The sequence below is a fragment of the Gymnodraco acuticeps genome, unplaced genomic scaffold (genome assembly GCF_902827175.1).
Source record: "Gymnodraco acuticeps unplaced genomic scaffold, fGymAcu1.1, whole genome shotgun sequence".
Taxonomy (NCBI): domain Eukaryota; kingdom Metazoa; phylum Chordata; class Actinopteri; order Perciformes; family Bathydraconidae; genus Gymnodraco; species Gymnodraco acuticeps.
Window position 1 is genome coordinate 822,116 of NW_022989913.1, and position 6,000 is coordinate 828,115.

Below are 6,000 nucleotides of genomic sequence, written 5' to 3' on the forward strand. Positions count from 1 at the left end.
GATATGGGAGGTGTTTCTTTTCTGATAAATCCAAGAAAGAGATCAAACGTACAAAGCACAAATCCCCTTCTTGATCATTTACAAACACCCACAGTCTGTGACCTATTGGTTTCCAAAAGGACATTAATCTTCAAAAACAGGTTTTCTAAAAGAGGAATTTGAGGGGGATTATTTTCAGTGGTGGATAAGTACATAATTGTTGCTCTCATGAGTATTACCAACAGCAGCATGGTGTATGTGCGACTGGCCTCATTTAACTACAGTGCAGGTTCTTCAGGATGAAAGGGCAAGAGGGACTCTGATGTTTTCACCAGGTTTTAAACAACAGTAGAAGTCTGTGGTAGCGGTTTACAACTTTTCTCTTCTAACGAGCCCCTCTGTCCTATCCTGAGTGGTTGATTCTTGGGCTTTGGTCTCTGTTGTACTCCTCTGCTCACCTGTTTACTGTTTTCCTCATCTTAATCGCAGCAGGTGGTGTTAAAGTATCACAGCTGGCTCAGCTTGGTAGAAAACTACATCCCCATACAATGAAACTGGTCTGTTACGCTTGGACAGGGAAATGTCTTCTCCTGGATTGCATTGTTTTTGGATGTTCCTATATTTAAAGTACAATAAAAAATGGAGAGAAGAGTTGGAGAGAGATATGAACACATGCAGTAAATGGTCACTCGCATTTGAAAAATATTTAGCCTTAGATTTTGACTGATTAGAAATGTGTTTCTAATCAAAGGTTGCTGCAAGTCTGCTCAAGGAGACAGCTGTTCATGTCCAAATAAAAGTTATTGTTATTTAGATGAGTGTAGAAATATGGACAGAGGGAGGTATGGCTTGCAAAGGTCCCAAGCTAGTATTGAAAAGGGCTTTGCTGTTGCTTGGTCTGCGGTAACCAGCTGTCTACCAAGTTGCTCTAATTTTTTTCTTTTGGCAAACCCTTGATTTTTTAAATAAAGTCAACCAAATCATTTTGTTGTTTTTTGTATTTCGGTCCTATTCACAGTTTTTAAACAAAAACCTGGAAAACATTAACGTCACAGCAAACACATTACAATTCCTTCCACAATATTTCCATGGACCCCCCTCGAGTACATATTGATAGAGAATTATTCATAGGACCCTTTGGTTTATGTTCTGATCATTTTAGCTTGAACCTCTCCTCTCACTCCTCTCTTCATGAGACGTATTTGGCACTGAGGAGTAAGCTACGGCAGGATTTGGCTTCATAGACAATACAGAAGGTACAATTGTTGTTTTTCTAAGACAAAATATTGAATATCTCCAAACTCATCATCATTTGCATTTTGTTTGTAAAAAGGATTTGGGGAAATTACAGGACAGAGTTTCATAAAAGTGGAAAGGTATTATCATGGGTCAAGGAAGAAGCCATTTCATTTTGGAGTGGGTCTGAATCACTGTTTGGGTAAACACATTATTGTTCACTTGTGCAAACGGCCTTGGCTGATGTGCTCTTTAAATTGTTTTGTTTATCTAAGTGTTGTTGTTATATCCTATTGAATGGAAATAAACCTGAAAATACAACCCAATACAATATTGGTGTAATAGAAATCACATTCAGAGAGCTCAAAGTGATTCAATGTTGCGTCAGAGATGTGTTCAGTGAAGTCTGAAGTAAACATGGCAGCAGTGTTTAGTGTCTCTTCCTCTTATTTGCAGAATAACAACATAAACACCTGTTTTGCACCTGCATACCCGTCCTTATACTATAAGGTTCTGGTTTGAAAAAGACTAAATTAAGCTTTTTCAACATATTCAAATTACGTAGGAAATCATTCTAATCTAGGGTGAAACCACTTTTTGCAGCCTTTAAAATGTGGGTACAGAGCTTGAAATATCTCAGATGGAGATGTGTGTGTGTGGCGCGGAGGGCAGGGGTTAGTGAGTGGAGACACTCCAGACTTCCAGGCAGGAATCAGCTCGCTCCAGCTGTCGGAACAATAAAGTGTTGGCATCTGTCCATGGTTCTGAAATCAACCACAATCTCTTTGAACGGAGAATAAAAGGAGCTGGCCGTGGTGCAGAGATACTGACGCTTGCGAGGCTAATGCCACATCTCACAACAGAACTGAGCAGGTGCAGGCGCACACCGGTGTGTATCCAAACTGCTGGCTAGAAACACGGAATGTGCATTGACAGAAAACGAATTGAACATGAAGAATGCAGTAGTGGAACAAGGCGTGCAGATCAGAAGATCTAATAGTGAGCGGTGGGTATTACCACATGCATAATGTAACATTAAACTGCTCTATGTGAAGAGTGGATAGCATTGCACAAGTTTGTGTGAATTCAAACACTTTTTCACACATGCCATCATCTTTCTTTTTGTTTGTCTGAATTTCCTCATCTGTTTTTCTCTGTTATCTTTCACATGAAGGCATATACAAAGAGACGGAGAGAAGCAGGCGCCCAAATCTGTTCTTTGACCTGCAGTCTGAAAGCTGGAGCAGCTCTAAAATGTGTTTTTATCTGAAAGAAGATGGACTCTGTGGTGCCTGGCTTGGAGGCAGCCCACATCGTGCACCTGCTAAGGGTCAATGATCATCCCAGCCCCCGGGTGCAGAAACGTAAAGACAGGCCTCGACTGGACAGAGACAGATTAGAGAAGCGGTATTCCTTCCTTACCTACTGCTCTCGTCTCTTAGTGATTCAGTGCATGCGTATATAGGCTGGCTATTCCTGCCTCAGCCTCCCACCTCATCCCAAGCGAGCGATAAGTATTGTTTGCGTAGCAGCACATTTCATGCTCGGCTTCCCCCACCTGTTCCCTGACCTGCGAAGTCTGGCGGCTGGAATAGCTGTCAAATACCTTCACCCGTATCTCTCCAGGATGATTGAAAGGAGATGTTGTCTTATAAAAGGTTTGAGAAGCGTTTCCTTTTCAGCAGAGCACAAAAACAAACTTTGGTCAAGGATTATAAAGCAGTGACTCAGAAGGCAGTTAAAACAAATAAAAGGTTAACCTCACTTTTCCTTTTTGTGTGCTAATTGCCGGATAATGTTTTGTGTCTTTTAATTTGTCGCCTGCAGGTTTGTGTGTGAGTTCTGGCTGCATGTCAAGGTCAAACTATTAATCAAATCTATCAGCCTGATTTGCATAATGAACCGCTGCAACATTTCCCTGGGCCTCAAGGACCCTCTCCCCGCCGCTCACCATCGCCTCACGCTTATCTGTGTGTGATGTCTAATGCCAGTTATCACACTCAACGCAACACGGTGTGTGTGTGTGTGTGTGTGTGTGTGTGTGTGTGTGTGTGTGTGTGTGTGTGTGTGTGTGTGTGTGTGTGTGTGTCTCACAGCTGTGTCTGCTTCAATTGGCAGGGATCTCCTGTTTGTTTTGCACAGCATTAGTAAACTTGCTTGACATTTTCCAAATTGAAAAGCAACTTTGAAGGACAGAAATTCTTCATTTTGTGACACATTTGATCACTTTTCATTACTCCTCTGAAGAAACAGATCAGGAATATGAATTCAAGATCAGACATGTCTTCGATTGTGGCATGCTGTTAGATTTCTGATGAGTTTTGGAATCATAATTATATTAAAAGATCTAAAAAACTATTGGATGGTTCAAAACGAATCCAGCTCTGTCCCGAGAAATCCGTTTTGCAAAACAAAAAAGTTCCCATTTCCCCGTTAAGGGAGCATATAGAAGTACCAGGGAAACACAAAACAAACTCCGGCAAAGTGAAATTCCTCACCTATTAGAAAAGTAAAATCCTCAAGAATGAAAATCAAAAACTGTTATTTTTGCGCCCCTCGGAGACGTACAGCCTCCAACACCAGAGAAACACTGCAAGATCAGAGGAAAGCAAAACCACACCGAAACAAGCCATGATGGAGAGGGAAAAAAGGCTGAAAATAAGGGAAAGGTGGAGATTTTAACAAGAAGCTGCTTCGGGAAGAGAGAGAGAAAAATATCAAGAGCGTCCGCAAAGCACGTATTTCTCAGTGGATATCGCCGGAGCAACAACACTCAGCATCCAAGACTGAAATCATTGCATGCAGAAACATTTCCCCCATCTCGGAACACCAAGACAAGAAAGAAAGCAAGAAAAAGAGGATCAAAATAAGAAAATGGCAGTGGAAAATGTACTCACCGAGCGGGAGTAAAAGGGGTTCAATTAAAAAGAAATTGGGCGGATAGCGGTGGCGGATGGGTGCTGTGCAGACTCGTGAACACCGAGGCTCTGCGTCCCTTTCGCGCGCTCTAGTGCTGCCGGTGGCTCAGTCACGTGACTCGGGATTGGCCAGAGTTTTTGAATCACACACACACACACACGCACACGCACACACGCACACATACACACACACACACACACACACACACACACACACACACACACACACACACACACACACACACACACACACACACACACACAGAAGCACACAGACACTTTCTTTGATTTGTAAACAAGTTTTTATTGGTATGTTTAATAAATTGCCTCATATAGCGGTAAAATGTGTGTTCTGTGTGTACTTTGTTTTTGTAACGCCTTGTTCATCATGCTTTGGCAATACGTTTTTGATATCGTCATGCCAATCTTTGAGTCAGTCAGTTTTTGTTTCTTCTTGTAGCTACACTTGAAAGCATGCAGTGGTGTAATGGAGGAGCTTTTTCTGTCACTGGCATTGATTTTTATGCCCAGGGCCATTTGCTTCCTAAAACACTGTCCAAGTGCGAGGGCACATATAAGCAGGACACATTCAAATCTGATCTAACTTTTTCATAATTAGCCTATATTGCATATATTTATTTTTAGTTGCATCACAATATCTCACAAGTAACAGAAATCACTTACAATAATGAGACTCTAATTTCATGCAAACCTGAATGATCTCTTATTATACAAACACGCCATTAAAGGAAATAACTTGTTGTAATTACTTCCATCTGCATTTTTTATTTGATCGCTCCTTGTGGCTCATTGTGTTGTTTACATAAATTAATGAACTAATAAACAAATGATCATGATTGCTGAAGGCTGTTATTGTCCACTGAACGTCTGAAAAAGGTTTCGATGTATCATCACAACTCCAACCTCTCTCTGCTCCCTCATTAAAAACTACTCAACGGATTAATCAGCTGGTTTATAATGAGCCTCATCAGAATATTGACCATCAATGAGGGTGTCAACGCTCAGGGCATTCCTTCATAGTCTAAAGCTTAGTTAATATCCGGCTGTAAGTCCCCCATAGATCTCAATTGAGGAGCAATATTGATTGAACACCTTCCAAACATGTTAGGCAACATACTGCCGGCAAAATACCTCTTTTATTCACTGGTTCATTTTGAGACTTTGGGGTATTTTGCCTCCAAAACATGTTTTCTTTCAGACTGAAAAATACCATTTTGAGTGTCCATTTTACTGCACTGCTTCTCATCATTCTATAGATGTTATTATATAATGCCTCATTTGCATATTTAAACATAACAATGTCAATGTAATCAATGAACTGTGAGGTTTCATCGTTATATGTTTTGTTTCTTTACTATATCTTTCTGTAATGTCTTGCTAAATGTATAGAATACAAAATATCTTTAAAGTCCGTGTTCTCAAAATAGACGAAGATGATGAGCCGTATGACGAGTGTTTTCTTCATCTCTGAGCTGCAAGTCTCTATCTGTATGCTGAAGGTTTTCACTGAGGGCTTTGATCATTACATATCATTTTGCAGACGATTTTATCCAAAGCGGCTTCAAGTGCCATCAACAAATGGGTACAAACTCGAATCAAAAGTACCTCAGCTTTCAGAAAGCAACATTTTTGTAAGTGCTACCGCCTTGGCTTCAAATAGGCCAAACCTTTCTAAGTGCAACAAACAGAAATGATTCCTCTTCTCTTTATTTGCTAAAATGCAGTGAAAATACGTGAGGGTTTCAGTATGTGACACACAGGTATATCGTTCATATATATATATTACCTTTTTTCTTTAAACATGGTTAAAAATATATATTTGTATGGTGTTGGCTGATGTTCTGAA

The 6,000-nt window shown here is 40.5% G+C and overlaps 1 protein-coding gene across 4 annotated transcripts in view; it reads right to left on the reverse strand.

The window, feature by feature from the left end:
- The window catches only part of LOC117541564 (RNA-binding Raly-like protein), a gene marked incomplete at its 3' end in the record, with an annotated part of 47,535 nt that extends 43,317 nt beyond the window's left edge, over positions 1 to 4,218 (reverse strand). For 2 of the 4 annotated variants that reach the window (XM_034208790.1, XM_034208784.1), the window contains 1 exon segment: positions 3,714 to 4,088. 4 annotated transcript variants of the gene reach the window in all.
- Between the last annotated feature and the right edge of the window lie 1,782 nt (positions 4,219 to 6,000).